Source organism: Loxodonta africana, unplaced genomic scaffold (genome assembly GCF_030014295.1).
Source record: "Loxodonta africana isolate mLoxAfr1 unplaced genomic scaffold, mLoxAfr1.hap2 scaffold_100, whole genome shotgun sequence".
NCBI classification, from domain to species: domain Eukaryota; kingdom Metazoa; phylum Chordata; class Mammalia; order Proboscidea; family Elephantidae; genus Loxodonta; species Loxodonta africana.
Window position 1 is genome coordinate 595,382 of NW_026974869.1, and position 18,900 is coordinate 614,281.

Sequence of the window (18,900 nt, forward strand, 5' to 3'; positions counted from 1 at the left end):
TAAAATGCTTAAGCTAAAAACTGGAAGCGTGAACTATTAAGCAATCATCACACCTCTTTTAATTTGGAAATGTAAGCTCAGGGACTTTAAGTGCTCTAAGAGGTGCTTTTCAGCTTTTCAGAAATTGGAGGAAGAAAAATAGAAATGGGAATATTTGCAATATTACCAATTGTCAAAAAACTTTCATTTGTGCTTATTAGCAAATGTCAAGTACCAAATATCATTAAGGTGTTTGAAGGTAAAAATAGATTAGTTAGAAGCTAATGGAGCACTGGTGGCACAGTGGTTAAGAGCTCAGCTGCTAACCCAAAGGTCAGAAGTTTGAATCCACCAGCCACTCCTTGGAAACCCTACAGGGGCTGTTCTACTCTATTCTAAAGGGTAGCTAAGAGTAGGAATCGAATCAATGGCAATAGGTTTGGTTTTGGTTTAATAAGTATTATAGGACTACTATGTTTTTTTTTTTTTTATGAGTCAGAAGCAACTTGAATAACAATGGGGTAAATGAATGTTTCTTACTCATTTTTTAAGCTGGGATATCTGGGAAAGAGTGTTCAGTAAATAGCTGGGCCATATATATTTTTTGGTCCACTTTACTATGTACATAAAAGTTGGTAGTTCGAACCCACCCAGCACCACCATGAAAGAAAGGCCTGGTGATCTGTTTATGTAAGAATTATAGCTAAGAAAACGCTAGAGTAGTTCTACTCTGTGACACATGGGGTCTCCATGAGGTGGAATTGAGTTGATGGCAACAATTTTTTTTTTTGGCTTATTGTACATTTATAAGTAATATACATTATATAAGAATGCATCGCTAATATGGAATGCCTACATCTATGTAAAAATAAGACATTCTTTATAAGAATGGGAATAGTGTGTGGCTTTATATATATAATATTAAACTCAAAAGAGAAGACGGATATGTCCTCAATGCTGAGTGAGAAACAATGCAATCCATGGGCCCCAAGGTCTAGTGAATAAGAAAAAAAATAAGTAAACAAGTTGGAACCATATATCCTGGTTTTGTATCCTCAAGTAAAACAAATTCATAAGAGCAGAAAAATATTAAAGCTAACAAGCAGTTGCATTTAAAGAGTGATTTAAGAAAGTATCTCTTATAAGCTTATTTGAGATTTAAAATTGTCCTGTGAAGAAGTTGTTATAAATTGAGAGACAAAGAGATAAAGTGACTCATTAGGAAACAAGAGCTAGAATGTCCCTGATGAGGGATAGTTAGTTTTGCTGAAAATATCATTAACATTGCATAGCACCACAAATTAAATTGCTTAAAATATTTCACACAGTTACATAACACCATACATTAATTCCTGTATCATTTATTTTTTTCAGATGAACCATTTCTCCTCATTCATGAAATCATGCTGCTGAATAATAATGTGACTGAGTTCATTCTGCTTGGGTTGACACAAGAGCCTGTTAAAAGGAAAATAGTGTTTGTTTTTTCTTGCTTTTCTACTTAGGGACACTGTTGGGTAATTTGTTGATTATCTTCACCATTAAGACCAGCTGGGCACTTGGGAGTCCAATGTACTTCTTCCTTTTCTACTTATCCTTATCTGATACCTGCTTCTCTACCTCCATAGCCCCTAGAATGATTGTGGATGCCCTTCTGAAGAATAGTACTATCTCTTTTAGTGAGTGCATGATCCAAGTCTTTTCATTCCATTTCTTTGGCTGCCTGGAATCTTCATCCTTATCCTCATGGCCGTTGACAGCTATTTGGCCATCTGTAAGCCCCTGCACTACATGAGCCTCATGAGCTGGCGGGTCTGCAGTGTGTTGGAAGCTATAGCCTGGGTAGGGGCCTGTGTGCATTCTTCAGTTCAGATTTTTCTGACCCTGAGCTTACCTTTCTGTGGTCACAATGTGATTGATCACTATTTCTGTGACTTGCAGCCCTTGTTGAAACTCGCCTGTACAGACACCTATGTGATCAGCCTACTGCTGGTGTCCAATAGTGGGGCCATTTGCACAGTGAGTTTTGTCATCCTGATGTTCTCCTATATTGTCATCTTGTATTCTCTGAGAAACCACAGTGCTGAAGGGAGGAAAAAAGCCCTTTCCACCTGCATCTCCCATATCATTGTAGTCGTCTTGTTCTTCGGTCCTTGTATATTTATATATACACGACCCGCAACCACCTTCCCCACGGATAAGATGATAGCTGTGTTTTATACAATTGGAACACTCTTGATTAACCCTCTGATTTATACCCTGAGAAATGCTGAGGTGAAAAATGCCATGAGGAAGCTATGGAGCAAGAAACTGATCTCAGATGACCAAAGATGAATGGAAGTTACAAATGCTTCCTAATATCTTGAATCAGCCTAGAGGAATTCAACAGGAAATAGTATATTCTTATTTTGGATTTAGTACTTTCCTGTCTTTAGGAAAATAGGCAACATGAACACATACAGTGGTTAGTGTTGACTCAATTTCATGTTGAGGGAGAGACCACACCAGGTGCAAACAGGTGTGTAAGGCCCATTGCCTTAGATTTTTTACAGTGGTCTCTCTGCCTCCTTTGGATGCCTATAACCACTTGTAATTTTGATCTGGTGTTTTCTCTGTTCTTCATGTTGATTTGTGGTGTTGCTGGACTATTTAATAAAGGTTGGCAGTTGGACCCCAGCAAGCATTGCTACGGAGTAAAGGGCCTGGTGATTCTACTTCTGTAAAGATTACACCCAAAAAACCACATGGGGGTTGCCATGAGTTGCAATCAACTCAGTGACAACGGATTTGTTTGTTATTTTTATATTGTGATTACATTTAGCCTCTGTATTCTTAAATTCCCAGTCTGGTAGCTTTTGTTTTCAAAACTGAATGTGATAATCCAGAGAAGGAATTTGGGGCTTTGAAACAGAAATACATGTGCCACAGATAGAAAATTTTAGTGAGTTTTTAATACAAATCAGAGAAGAGAATAAATTGAGTAGAGAGGACTGAATGTTTATATGAAATATATGTTTCTGCAGTGGGGACAGATATCAACTTTTGTCACTACCCATCTGACAGCACAGTCCCTATTTACAAGATCATTTAAATCCAATTTCAATTTCATTTCTTTTTGTCTTTTTATCTGTTCAGAAAATTTGACATGAATATTTTTGTTCACTTGAGACTTCTGAATTCTACGTTTGTACTAAATTATATTAAAGTTTTTAAATTTGTATCAATTTTATTGTACCAAAACTTTAGCATTTCTCTGGCTTGATAAAATGAACATCTATTTTTCTGTGTGGACATGGAAAGCTGTAGATTCCAAGAGGAATTATAGTGATATATGTACATCACCTTTTTTTTTTAGAGTTTATGAATTTCAGGGTGAAATATATCCCATGTAGTTTATCATTGATTAGAGAAGCTACAGTTTTATTCTCCTATTGAAAGTTTTTCATAGTAGCAGATTCCAGTTGGAAGAGTTTTGGTGATGTCTTCTTCTATTTCAAGAAAAAGAAAAGAGAAAAAAGGAGTGTGTATCGGATCCAGTGTAGTTGTCTACCCAGAAACACACCATCTAATCTATCTCCTGGACATGTACTCAGTATAGAGCCCCTGCTACCACTGTGACCAAGTCTCCTGCAGAAAGAAATTGTGCTCTAGATCAGAGTCAGAATTTTATAGTAAAAATGGCAGAACTGCAAAGAAGACTGAAAGTTCAGCCTCAACATACTTCCTTTGTAGAAACCAGTGTCCTGATAGAAAAAGAATGGGACTGTCAGAACTAAAACAGGGAAATGTTTGTGTAGAAGGGTGAGAACATGGACCCCAAAATTATCTGGATCCTCTGAGCTGGCTCCCTCACGTGAGGGAAGAAAAGTCTTCCGTGACTTGATTCTATGTGATTACATCATCTGATGCACTTGTTGTGCAAAGATAATTGTTCTTTTCCAAAACCTCCTCCTATATCCCTTGTTACATCCAAAACACTAAGCAGGGCCAAGTCTCAGGAAAGTTAAAGCAGTGAAATACAACCCTTACTCTTTTAGAAATTATATGCATGAGGTAATTACAGTATCTAGCTAATATATATGAAGAGAAATGGGGAAACACTTTACTATGGGAGTTAATCTTGAAGGTGTTAGCATAGGAGGACAGAATATAAGTCTGGAGATTGAAAATTTTTAACATGAAGGCACTCACCAATGATTTGCAATCTCATGTTTTGGCAAGGACATCTGGAGCTGGCTTTTTAAAGTATATGCCTTAAGGTATTGTATTGTTTTTCTACTGCTGCTGTAACAAGTTGCCACAAATGTAGTGCTTAAAACACCCCGAATTTATTATCTTAAGTTCCCTAGGTTGAAAATATGACATAGGTCTCACTGGACTAAAATCAAGGTGTAAGTGTGGTTTCATTTCTTTTGGAGGCTCTAGGCTTTTCCAGAATCTAGAGGCCACCCAGCTTCCCTGGATCGTGACCCCTTCCTAAATCTTCAAAGTCAGCCACATTGCATATCTTTGACCATTCTTCCATTACCACATCTCCCTCTTTCTCTTCTGCCTCTCTTTCCCACATTTAAGGATACTTGTGATTACACTGAACTCACCTGGATAATACAGGATAATCTCTCTATTTTAAAGTTAGATGATTAGCAACCTTAATTTTGTCTATAACCTTAATTGTAAATACTTATTGGAAATTATAAATTCTTCACATGTATATTGAAATGATAAACATTTTAGATATATATTGTGGCTCCTTTCTCCACAGTACCTCCAAATACAATGTTTGAGGGATTACAGACTATGTGATCCACTGACATGATATTCAATAAACATTGCCTAGGATACAATATGCATTTGTGAGCAACAGATTGTGAAATTGTGGTCATGATCTCAGACTATTGAGTTACCATGTATTCCATGTGTCATAAGAAGCCAAGCTGATAGAAGAGAGTAGAGATAGATAGACAGATACTCTTGAATAGACTCCACCCATGGAGACCTTTGTACATATGATATAATTTTGCAATACGAACTTCTTTATTGTAAATATCGTTTTACAACAACATAAATGGCGAATTTACTTGTGGACTTGCTAGATGGAATACACAGGAATCAAATCAACTACGTCTGCGGAAAGAGACAATGGAAAAGCTCAATATCATCAGCCAGAACAAGGCCAGGGGCCGGCTTCAGAACAAACCATCAAGTGCTCATATGCAAGTTCAAGTGAAGCTGTCGAAAATTAGAACAATTCCATGAGAACCAAAGTATGAATTTTAGTATATGCCACCTGAATTTAGAGACTAGCTCAAGAATAGATTTGAAGCATTGAACACTAATGACCAAAGACAAGATGAATTGTGGAATAATATCATGGACAACATACACGAAGAAAGCAAGAGCTCATTAAAAAGATAGAAAAGAAAAAAAAAAACATAGAGTAGTCAAAGGGATTGGAAAAAAATTATGAAGTAAAAAAGTCGAAAAGAAGATTTCAAAAGGGAACAGAAGACAAACTAAAGTATTAAAATTACATATGCAAAAACCTGATGTTAGAAAACCAAAAGAGAAGAACATACTTCTCATTTTTCAAGCTGAAAAAAACTGAAGAAAAAAATCAGTTCTCAAGTTGCAATATTGAAGGATTCTATGGGCAAAATTTTGCTAAAGGTCATTCAAAAATGGCTGCAGCAGTATATGGACAGGGAACTGCCAGAAATTCAGGCCAGTTTCAGAAGAGGACGTGGAAGAGGGATATCATTGCAGATGTCAGATGAATCCTGGCTGAAAGCAGAGAATACCAGAAGGATGTTTACCTGTGTTTTATTGACTATGCAAAGGCATTCGACTGTGTGGATCATAACAAATTATGGATAACATTGCGAACAATGGGAGTTCTAGAACACTTAATTGTGCTCATGAGGAAACTTTACATAGATCAAAGGTAGTTGTTCGGAAAGAACAAGAGGATACTGATTGGTTTAAAGTCAGGAAAGGTGTGCATCAGGGTGCACGATCCAAGTCTTTTCAGCCCAGTTCTTTGGCTGCCTGGAGATCTTGATCCTTATCCTGATGGCCGTTGACCGCTATGTGGCCATCTGTAAACCCCTGCACTACATGAGCATCATGAGCTGGCGGGTCTGCAGTGTGTTGGTAGCTATAGCCTGGGTAGGGGCCTGTGTGCATTCTTCAGCTCAGATTTTTCTAACTTTGAGTTTACCTTTCTGGGGTCCCAATGTGATTGATCACTATGTATGTGACTTGCAGCATTTGTTGAAACTTGCCTGTACAGACACATATGTGATCAACCTACTACTGGTGTCCAATAGTGGGGCTATTTGCACAGTGAGTTTTGTCATGCTGATGTTCTCCTATGTTATCATCTTGCATTCTCTGAGAAACCACAGTGCTGAAGGGAGGAAAAAGCCCTTTCCACTTGCATTTCCCATATCATCACAGTCATTTTGTTCTTTGTTCCTTGTGTATTTATATATACACGCCCCTCAACCACCTTCCCCATGGATAAGATGATAGCTGTGTTTTATACAATTGGAACTCCTTTGATTAACCCTCTGATTTATACACTGAGAAATGCTGAGGTGAAGAATGCTGTGAGGAAGTTATGGAGCAAGAAACTGATTTCAGATGACCAAAGATGAATGGAAGTTTCAAGTCCTTCTTCATAGCTTGAATTGACCTATAAGAATTCAACAGAAAATAGTATCTTCTTATTTTGGATTTAATAGAATCCTATCTTGGGGAATGAGTGCCAGTTTCTTCAGGAAAATAGGCAATCCGAACATATACACTGGTTAGTGTTGACTCAATTTCATGTCAAGGAAGAGACTCCCCAGGTACAAACAAGTATGCAAGGCCTATAGCCTTAGATTTTTCACAGTGGTCTCTTTGCATCCTTTGGATGCGTATAACCACTTGTAATTTTGATCTGGTGTTTTCTCTGTCCTTATTTATGTTGATTTGTGGTATAGCAGTGCTCTGGAGAAAAGGGTATGGTAAACCTACTTCTGTAAAGATTACAGCCAAAAAACCGCAATGAGCTTGTTTGTTGTTTTTATTGAGATTACAGTTAGCCTCTATATTCTTAATTCCCATCCTCGTAGATTTTCACTTTTCAAATCTGAATATGATAATTCAGAGGAGGAATTAGGGGCATTGGAAAAGAAATAAGTAAGCGACAGATAGAAATTTCAGTGAGTTTTCAATACAAATCAGAGAAGAGAATAAACTGAGTAGAGAAAACTGACACCACAGTCTCTAATGACATGGCCATTAAGGACCCAATTTCAATTTCATTTCTTATTTGTATTTTTATCTGTATAGAAGAAAATTAGACATGAATGTTTTTGTTTATTTGAGACTTCCGTTTCTGTTTTTGTACTAAATTTTATTAAAGTTATTAAATATGCATCGATTTTATTGTACCAAGTGCTTTGGGGTTTCTCTAGCTTGAGAAAATGACCATCCATTTTTCTGTGTGGACATGGAAATCTGTAAATTCTGAGAGGAATTATAGTGACTTATATACATCACTTATTTTTTTTCAGATTCTGTGAATTTCAAAGTAAAATCTATTCCAAGTCATTTATCATTGATTAGAGAAGCTACAGTTTGATTCTGCTATTGAAAGTTTTTCACAGCAGTAGACTCCAGTTAGAAAAGTTTTACAGATGTCTTCTATTTCAAGTAAAGGAAAAGACAAAAAGGGAGTGTTTATTGGATACAATGTAGGTGTCTACTCAGAAACTCTCCATCTCTTATGTCTCCTGGACATGTACTCAGTATGAAACCTCTGCTGTCACTGTCACCAAGTCTCTTGCAGGCAGAAATTGTGCTTTAGATCAGGGTCATAATTTTATAATAAAAGTGGCAGAACTGCAAAGAAGACTGAAGTTTCAGCCTCAACATACCCTTTGCTGAAACCACTGTCCTGATAGAGAAAGAACGGGACTCTCAGAGATAAAACAGGGAAATGTTTTTGCAGAAGGGTAGGTATATAACCCCCAAAATTATCTGGATCCTCTGGGTTGGTTCCCCCTTGTGAGGGAAGAAATATCTTCCCTGCCTCGATCCCATGTGATTACATCATCTGAAGCAGTTGTCGTGCTCTTCCAGAACTTTCTCCTATATCCCTTATTACTTCCAAACAAGTAACCAAAGGCAAATCTCAGGAAAGTCAAAGCAGTAAAATACAACCCTCACTCTTTTAAAAATGATATATATGAGGTAATTACAGTACCTAGCTAATATGTGTGGTGAGAAATGGGGAACACTTTCCTACGGGAGTTAATCTTGAAGATGTTAGCATAGGAGGACAGAAAATAAGTATGGAGATAGAAAAAAATTTTGCCATGTGGGCACTCACAAATGATTTGCAATTTGATGAATTACCAAGGACAGCTGAAGCTGGATTTTTAAAGTATATGCTGTAAGGTGTTGTATTGCCTTTCTACTGCTGCTGTAACAAATCACCACAAATACAGTGCTTAAAACACCCCAAATTTATTATCTTAAGTTCTCAAGGTTGACAGTCTGAAGTAGTTCTCACTGGGCTAAAATTAAAGTGTCATTATGGTTATGTTTCTTTTGGTGATGCTAGGATTTTCCCAGAAACTGGAAACCACCCCCTTTCTTGGATCATGACTCTCTTCCTAAATCTTCAACGTCAGCCACATTGTATATCTTTGACCATTCTTCCATTGCCACACCCCCCTTTTTTCTTCTGCCTCTTTCTTCAAGGATACTTGTGATTACACTGACCTCACCTGGGTAATACAAGATAATCTTCCTACTTTAAAGTTAGATGATTAACAATCTTAATTTTGTCTGTAACCTTAATCATAAATATTATTGGAGATTATAAATTCTTCAGATATAGATTGAAATGATAAATACTTTAATTATAGGTTGTGGATTCTTTCTCCACAATGCCTCCAACTACACATAGGCTTACAGACTATGTGATTCATTGACATGATATCCCATAAAGATTGTCTAGGACACAATATGCATTTGTGAGCAACAGAAGTGTGAAATTGTTGTCATGATCTCAGAATATTGATACTACCATGTATTGCATCACCCATAAACAGCCAACCTGAGAGAGGAGAGTAGAGATAGATAGCTGGATGCTCTTGAGTAGACTCTGCCCATGGAGACCTTTGTACAACAGAACACAATATTGCTTGATCTTACATCATACTCACCAATGCTGGCATGTTCAAGTTCATTGTTACATCTGTTTTGTCAACCCATCTCTCCGAGGCTCTCCCTCTTACTTGCTTTAACTCTGCTTCACCAGACATGGTATTCTCTTCTAGATATGGGTCCTTTTAATGATGTGTACAAAGCATGCAAGTCAGCCAAAGTTCTGTTGCAATCCATACAGTTTTAATTGAATGATTTTCAGAAATAGATCACCTTTCTTCCTAGTCTTAGTATAGGAGCTCTGTTGAAACCTGTCCATTATGGGTAGAAGAGATTTTTCTTGGCTTTATGTATATGTTGTTTGTTTGTTGTTAGGTACCATCAAATTGGTTCCCATTCATAATCCTCCTATTGTACAAAAGAAAAAAAAAAAAACTGTCCTGTCCTGCACCATCCTCACAATTGTTTTTATACTTGCACCCATTGTTGCTTATCCGTCAAATTGTGAGGATTTTTGTTTTCTTTCTTTATGTTGAGGTGTAATCCACAGTGAAGGCTGTGGTCTTTGATCTTCATCAGTAAGTGGACTTTCAGCAAGCAGGTTGTATCATCTGTATTACACATGTTGTTAATGAGTCTCCGTCCAATTCTGATACCACATTTCTTTATATAGTCCAGCTTCTTGGATTATTTCATCAGCATACAGACTGAATAAGTGTGGTGAAAGAATACAACCATGATACATACCTTTATTGACTTTAAACCACACAGGATTCCCTTGTTCTGTTCAAATGACTGCCTCTTGGTCTATGTCCAGGTTCCTAATGAGCACAATTATGTGTTCTGGAATTCCCATTCTTCTTAATGTTATCTATAATTTGTTATGGTCCACACAGCACAGTCAAATGTCCCTGCATAGTCAATAAAACACAGGTAAACCTCTTTCTGGTATTCTCTGCTTTCAGCCAGGATTCATCTGATATCAGTTATGATATCCCTGGTTCCAGGTCCTCTTCTGAATATGCCTTGAATTTTTGGCAGTTCTGTGTCAATACACTGCTGCAGCTGCTATTGAATGATCTTCAGCAAAATTTTACTCATGCATGATATTAACGATATTGTTGGATAATTTCTGCATTCCATTGGAGCACTTTTCTTGAAAATAAGCATAAATATGAATCTCTTCCAGTTGGCTGGCCAGGTAGCTCTCTTCCAAATTTCTTGGCATAGATGAGTGAGCACTTCCAGTGCTGCATCCATTTGTTGAAACATCTCAACTGGTATTTCCTCAATTCCTAGAGCCTTGTTCTTCGCCAATTCCTTCACTGCAGCTTGGACCTCTTCCCTTTGTGCCATTTGTTCCTGATCACATGCTACCTCCTGAAATTGTTGAATGTTGACCAATTATTTTTGGTATAGTCACTCTGTATATTCCTTCCATCTTCTTTTGATGCTTTCTTCATCTTTTAATATTTTCCTGTAGAATACTTCAATATTGCAACTCAAGAACTGAATTTTTTCTTCAGTTCTTTCAACTTGAGAAATGCAGAGCATATTCTTCCCTTTTGGTTTTCCATCTCCAGGTTTTGAACATGTCATTATAACACTTACTTTCTCTTCTCCTGCTCCTCATTTGAAATCTTCTTTTCAACTCCTTTACTTCATCATTCCTTCCATTCCTTTAATTACATTCAAGAGCAAGTTTCAGAGTCTCTTCTGACATCTATTTTCTTCTTCTTCTTTTTTTTCCTGTCTTTTAAATGATCTCTTGCTTTCTTTGTGTATGATTTCCTTGATGTCATTCCACTACTGGTCTGGTCTTCAGTCATTAGTGTTCAATGCTTCAAATCTGTTCTTGAAATGGTCTCTAAATTCAGATGGGATATACCCAAGGCTGTACTTTGGGTGTCATGGACTTGTTCTAATTTTCTTCAGTTTCAACTTGAACTTGCAAATGAATAATTGATGGTCTTTCCCATCATCACTCTGTATAATTTATAGCATGAGAAAATAAAATAATCCTCCAATAATCCATTGTATGTTTCACCCCTGCATTCTGTGGAACCTGTTGCTTCAAGCTTGTAATATCTCTGGGGCTTTCCAGGTGGACTAACTTGCTTTTTTCTCTATTCTTCCTCAGATGGTTGTAACGTTCTCTATTCAGTTGTGTCAGGTACCTATCACTATGTTTTGAAAAATGTCTGAAACTCTTTCAGCAACTGGTATTTCCTGAGTTTTTTTTTTTTTTTTTTTTTTATCATCGTGGACTAACAGGTATTTTTCTTTTTACTTTTATTTTAGTAAACAAGAGAAAGAAGAAAAATGTTTTTATGGATAGCTCATCATATTTAACAGAAAATGGTATTATTTATTTTTAAATCTGAATTTATGGTTTTCTTTTCTATGAAACAAAGACATAAAAAGAAGAAAACACAGTACAAAATTTTACCACTTAGATGTCTCTATTTACATGAAAATATGAAGTAATATGTGCATAAGTTTAGAAAATCCAAATAATTCAAAAATGTACAAAATAAAAAAAATCTTAGTATCTCTTTCCCATCCTTTTGTAAAAAGGTAATCACTATTAGTAGTTTATTTTGATTTGTTCCTTTACAAAATAACCATATGCTTATAGCCATAAATGGAGTCTTGGGTGGTACAAACAGTTAAGTGCTCAGCTATTAACCAAAAGATTAGAAGTTCATGCCATCTGCAAGAACTTCAGAAGAAAGACCTGGAGATCTACTTCTAAAATGTCACAGCCTTTTATAAACCCTATGGAACACATTTATGCTCTGAAACACGTGGGACCGCCTTGTATCAGAATCGACTCCAAGCCAACTGCATTTTTCTTACCTATTAATAGGAAAACCTGTGTCGTAGTGGTTAAGAGCTATGGCTGCTAACCAAAAAGTCGGTAGTTCGAATCCACTAGGCACTCCTAGGAACCCTGTGGGGAAGTTCTACTCTGTTCAATAGGGTCGCTATGAGTTGTAATCCACTCGACAAGAGTAGGTTTTTTTTTTTTTTGGTTATCAATAGATAGATGCATAGATAGGAATTGAACTAGAAATTTTCTGACGTCACTGGGAGGAAAATGATGAAGTATGTTGCCTCATACACAAAGATTAAGTGAAAGTCCACACTGTGAGTTTGTGGAATTCCAGTAGCCTACCACACATCCCTAGCTCATCAATCCTCTACTACCATGTACATATCCCAGGTAGCAGAGGGGTGGATTTTTTTTTTTCAGGAGAAAATATGTGGTTTATATCATACTGCCTGATTATCTGCAAGTTATCTCCCAAAATATACAAATCCTGCCCGCACATTTAGAGGTTCCAAAGAGCTTATTGACTTCCTCACTTTTAAATTCAACTTGAGAGTTTCTCTTTCCAGATAAGATTGCAGGATTAGTGAACTGGAAGAGAAATCAATAGAAATTTGTCTTTGAATTTAAATTTATGTATTGGGGGTAGTGACTCCTCTATTTTTCTTAACAATCAAGGCTGAACTTAAAAATTAAGGCTTTTGATCCCTATTTTTAATGGACATGTACCCCTGGTGGCAGTATTGTTAAGTGCTCAGCTGCTAACTGAAAGGTTATTGGCTCTAATCTACCAGCCTTTTCACAGGAGAAAGATGTGGCAGTCTGTTTTCATAAAGATTAAAGCCTTGGAAACCTTATAGAGCAGTCATACTCTGTCCTATAGGGTTGCTATGAGTAGAAATCTACTCAACATCAATGGATTTGTTTTTTTTTTACTTTTGGTTAGGTTCCCAAAGGTTCTCACCTCTCCTTTCATCCCAAGGAAACTAATGTTATGTTTAGGTCTACCGCATATTGTAACCCCTGCGTGTCTGTTGGTTTGTCATACGTTGGGGCTTGCATGCTGCTGTGAGACTGGAAGCTATGCAACCCTTATTCAATAACTCACAACCTTAACCACCACAGTCACCTGTGTTAGAAAGCTTTCAGCTGAGCTTCCAGGCAACAACAAACTAGGAAGAAGGACCTGGCGGTCTACTTCTGAAAAAATCAGCCAGTGAAAACCTTATGAATAGTAGTGAAACACTGTCTGCTATAGTGCTGGAAGATTAGCTGTGTTTGCCTGTGCTTTATTGACTATGCAAAGGCATTCAACTGTGTAGATCATAACAAATTACGGATAGCATTACAAAGGATGTGAATTCCAGAACAAAGAATAAGAAGCAGTTGTTCAAACAGAACAAGGGGATACTATGCATGAGGTTGTATCATTTGACCATACTTACTTGTAATGGATTCAATTGTGTCCCCCCAAAATATGTGTCAACTTAGTTAGGCCATATGTGATTGTCCTCCATTTTGTGATTTTCCTATGTATTATAAATTATAATCTTTGCCTGTGGTTAAAGAGGAATAGGGTAGGATGCAACACCTTTGCTCAGGTCACATCCTTGACCCAATAAAAAAGTATTTTCGCTCGGGTGTGGCCTGCACCATCTTTTAGTTCTCAAGAGATAAAAGGAAAGGGAAGTAAGCAGAGTGTGGGGGACATCATACCACCAAGAAATAAGCACCAGAAGCAGAGTGCTTCCTTTGGACCTGGGGTCCCTGAGCCTGAGGTGCTCACAGACAAATGGAATACTGATGACAAGGACCTTCCTCCAGAGCCGACAAAGAGAGAAAGCCTTCCCTTGGAGCCAGCGTCCTGAATTTGGACTGGTAGCCTGCTTGACTATGAGAGAATAAACTTCTCTTTGTTAAAGCCATCCACTTGTAGTATTTCTGCTATAGCAGCACTAGATAATTAAGACATTACTCAATCTATACTTTGAGCAAATAATCCAAGCAGTTGGACTATATGAAGAAGAAAGGGACATCAGGTAACAACCTGTGTTATGCAGATGACACAACCTTGCTTGCTGAAAAGTGAAGAGGACTTGAAGCACTTACTAATGGAGATCAAGGACTACAGGCTTCATTACGGATTATACCTCAACATAAAGAAAGCAAAAATCCTCACAACTGGACCAATAGGCAACATCATGATAGATGGAGAAAATATTGAAGTTTTCAAGGACTTCAATACTTGGATCCACAATCAACACCCATGGAAGCAACAGTAAAGAAATCAAAAGATGTATGGCATTGGGAAAATCTTTTGCAAAAGACCTCTTTAAAATGTTAAAAAGTGGAGATGTCATTTTAAAGGCTAAGGTGTGCCTGACCCAAGCCGTGGTGTTTTCAATCGTCTCATATGCATGTGAAAGTTGGACAATGAATAAGAAAAGTTGAAGAAGAACTGATGCCTTCGAATTATGCTGTTGGTGAAGAATATTGAATATACCATGCACTCCCAAAAGAACAGACAAATGTGTCTAGTAAGAAGTACAGCCAGAATGCTCCTTAGAAGCAAGGATGGTGAGACTTCATCTCGCACACTTGAGACTATTAACAGGAGGGGCCAGTCCCAGGAAAAGGACATCATGCTTGGTAAAGTAGAGGGTCAACAAAAGAGAAAAAGACCCTCAATGAGATGGATTGACACAATGGCTACGACAATGGGCTCAAACATAACATCAATTGTGATGACGTCGCAGGACAGGGCAGTGTTTCCTTCTGTCGTACATAGGGTCACTATGAATCTGAACTGATTCGATGGTACCTAACAACAACAATAACTTATTAATAGTTCTCTACTCATTTACTAGTAAATGTTCATCTCCTATGTGCTCCTCACCATGAAAGAATGGTGGGAGCAATTAGTTGTTTTACTTCTTGCATGTCATAATAAAATTACAGTTGGTATTTTGGAGATAATGAATCAGGTACTGAGTTTCAGTCAGACCTATTTAGTGATTAAAAATAGTATGCTGATCATTTTACTTTGTAAAATGATTTTAATCATGAGAGCCCTCAAGTACTTGGGGTACCTCAGGATGCTGGGAGTTCTAGTGTGTCATCTTTTATATTCTCTGAGTTTTTGCATGATTTGCCTTTTTTCTTTTATCTTACTTTTTTACTCTCTACTGTCTTTATGTTCTCTGTTTTCTCAAAATATCTGCTTGCATGTGCCTTTGGTTTTGAAGACAAAGGACATCCTTCTATGCATTCTGCAAGCTTTCCCCTCCTCCCTCCATCTTGTCAGGTTACCTAGTCAGAATTTCAGGGAGGGAATTTGAATAAGTTTGCTCTTATAATTGAGTAGAGTAGGCTAAATTTAAGTCATTGATCATTTTATGGAGTATCTGCCCTAGGTCAGCATCTGTCCCTGGTACAAACCACTGTGATGAGAAAGGAGGAGAAAAAGGGTAGTGGAACGCAAAATGTGACAAACCAGAATGTTTAACATTGACTCTTAACAGACAAACATTCTAAAAATATTTCGTTAGTTAATCAAAAAAATTCCCCACGTGTCTGTCAGTTTGCAATAATGTGGTAGCTTTCTTGTTCCTATGAGTCTGGAAGCTATGCCACAGGTATTCAAATACCATTAGGGTCACCCTTGGTGGACAGGTTTCAGCTAAGGTTCTGGACTAAGGCAAACTTAAAAGGTCCTGGCAGCCTACTTCTGAAAAAAAGAATAGCCAATGAAACCTTATGCATAGCAGCAGAACATTGTCTGATATTGTGCCAGAAAATTAGCTCTCAGGCTTGAATCCACTCAAAATATGGCTGGGGAAGAGCTGCTACCTTAAAGGAGAGTACACCTTAACAACCTGGAGGAACTCAAACTTCCAGGACCTTCATTTGCTAATGTGGCACAACTCACAATGAGAAGAAACAGCTGCAATCATCCGTTAATAATAGGAACATGAAATATATGAAGTATGAATCCAGGAAAATTAGAAATCATCAAAAATGAAATGGAGCACATAAACATTGATCCTAGTCATTAGTGAGCTGAAATGGACTGATATTGGCCATTGACACAGACAATTCTATTTTATGCCAGGTTACTGATCATATCACAGGGAATCAAAGCCTATTGTCTTAAAATCCAACAGTAATATAATAATGGTAATATATATATGTACATATATACATATACACATACTAGAAACCCTGGTGGTGTAGTGGTTAAGTGCTACGGCTGCTAACCAAAGGGTCGGCAGTTCAAATCCCCTAGGTGCTCCTTGGAAACTCTATGGGGCAGTTCTATTCTGTCCTCTAGGGTCGCTATGAGTCGGAATCAACTCGATGGCACTGGGTTTGGATGGGTATGTATATACTGTGTGCCAGGCACTGTTCTAAGAGCTTTACAAATATTCTAGGAAAATGTATACGTATTAGCTCATTTAATCCTCAAATCATACATATATTAGTAGCTTTTTCCATATAGTAATTTATTTCTCAAAATGATATTATCCAGTATGCAATATCTTATTGTCTCCACTTACAGAATAGGACACTGAGACACTCAAAAAAGACATAATATTTCAATTGCATTCCAAATTCATTTGGCTAAATTTGTGTGTTAAATTAACAATGGAATACATTCAGTATAACTAATGCAGTTATCTAAAGTTTCATAATTACTGCAAAATACAGTATTCTACATTCATATGCATAAAATTTACAGTTTTAACTCTTTCAATGTAAAACAAACAAGAAGTAAACAGAGACTGAAGAATCAAAAGTAACTACAGAAAATATCTGATAACATAATGATCACAAACGATCCAAGAAAAAAGGTTGCTTACACTTCAATTAGTTTTCATTGCCAATTTCCATAAGAAAGTTATCAGAGCAACTATTCACCTGCCTTGAAGATATTACCTCAAAGGCCATTTCAGCAATATATGTAGAAATAATAAGCAATTTATGGAATTTATAATCTTGATGATCTTCAAAACCTTGTTTGATTTTCACAAATATCTACAGTCAATGGAAGATTCCACAATCTCTTGCAGGAACAAACCTCACCCAAAGAGTGCAAAACATCATTATGATCGAATATTGAAGAGGCTATTGCTATATGCCTTCTGTTTGATTTCCTGAGAACCAATGAACCCCACCTTCCAGACACAACTACCATCTATCATTGGCAACACCATTTCTCCCTGATGATAAATGCTATGTAACTGTAGGATATACACTCCCTCTCCCAAAAACAAACTGAGAGATTTACCAATCTACTTACCCATCCTATCAGCCATCTATCATTCACCCACCGAGCCATAAACACACATGTAATGAAGATATGCAATGTGCTAGGCTCTATATAGATGTTAGAAAAATAAACCCATAATACATGTTCCCTGCAACCAACGACCTTCTAATGTGGGTAGGTTAACAGATATGTCTACATATACCTTCAATACAGCATGATAAGGAATTTAGTGAATCAATATACAAAGTATTTTGGGAACTGTCATTGGAGAGCTGTTAAGCTTTCTTTTTAGAATTCAGAAATGTCTCACATAGTAGAAGCATTAGAGACAGAAAATTTCTGGAAGAAGGGCAGAGTATTAGAAGACATTGAGGTTGAAAAGGTCTCCTTATTTTTAGCAAATGGTGATACATTTAAAATGGTTGAGTCATAAGCTGTGCATGGGGTAATTGAAGATGGTAAGATTGGGAGGGGAGATTGGGCCTCAAATATTCTTAAATGAAATAAGAATACTTTTATTTCTTATTTATTTGAAAGCCCAGTATCTTTCTAATAGTTTTTTGAGAGCATTTTTCACATCTTTGTTTCCAAAGCTATAGATTATTGGGTTAAACATAGGCAATACAACTGAATAAAAACTGCAATAACCTTATCAGTGTCTATAGAATAGCTGGTGGTAGGACGTAAGTACATAAACAAGTGTGTTCCATAGAGTAAGGTGACTGCTATGAGATGGGAAGCACAGGTAGAAAACGTCTTGCTTCTGCCCCCTGACGACTTGATGTTCAAAACAGTAATAAGGATACAGAAGTAAGAGAAAAATATGACCACAAAAGTGCTGGTCTGGATGAAGCCACACAAGGCAAAGAGCAGAAGCTCATTGATATGGGTATCTGTACATGATAAAGCCAGGAGAGGGGGGATATCACAAAAAAAATGGTTGACAACATTGGAGCCACAAAATGGCAGCCTGCATGTGAGGCACACATGCACCAGTGAAGTCATGCTTCCACTGAAGTAGGCCAACACAATGAAACAGAGGCAGACTCTCTTAGACATAAGTGTAGAATAGAGCAGCGGGTTACAGATGGCTGCGTAGCGGTCATATGCCACTGCTGCCAGGATGATGCACTCAGCATCAGCAAAACAAGCAAAGAAAAACATTTGTAGTGCACAGCCATAGGTAGAGGTGCTCTTCCTAGATACTAAGAAATTTACCAGCATTTTAGGAGCAACTGCTTTTTTTTTTTAAGAAAGACAAGTTGCTCAGGAAATAATACATGGGGGTTTGAAGGCTTGAACTGACATTAACTAAGATTATTAAGCCCATATTTCCTACCACAGTTAATGTGTATACTATCAAAAATACCAGGAATAGCGTGACTCTAAGAGGTAGATAATCTGTGAATCCAACTAAAATGAACTCATTTGCCCTGATATAATTATTCTCCAACATCTTCTTGATTTTTGTGTTTTTCTCATTCGAGATAGATGGTATCAACAGATGTGAGTTGGCTTGAGTGATGAATGAAGCACAGATGTCTTGTTTCTTCCTTCTAAGGAAACAAACAGAAGATTAATAAAATAATGGTGTGGCATTTTCTCTCACAAATTGTTTTTGTTTTCTATTAAAGGATATAATTGGAAGTCATTCTTA

At 37.2% G+C, this 18,900-nt stretch overlaps 2 pseudogenes; one reads left to right on the top strand and one right to left on the bottom strand.

The window, feature by feature from the left end:
• Positions 1-432: 432 nt before the first annotated feature.
• On the top strand, positions 433-2,494 carry LOC135229132 (olfactory receptor 4C16-like; annotated as a pseudogene).
• Positions 2,495-17,478: 14,984 nt separating this feature from the next.
• On the bottom strand, positions 17,479-18,699 carry LOC111748897 (olfactory receptor 5AS1-like; annotated as a pseudogene).
• Between the last annotated feature and the right edge of the window lie 201 nt (positions 18,700-18,900).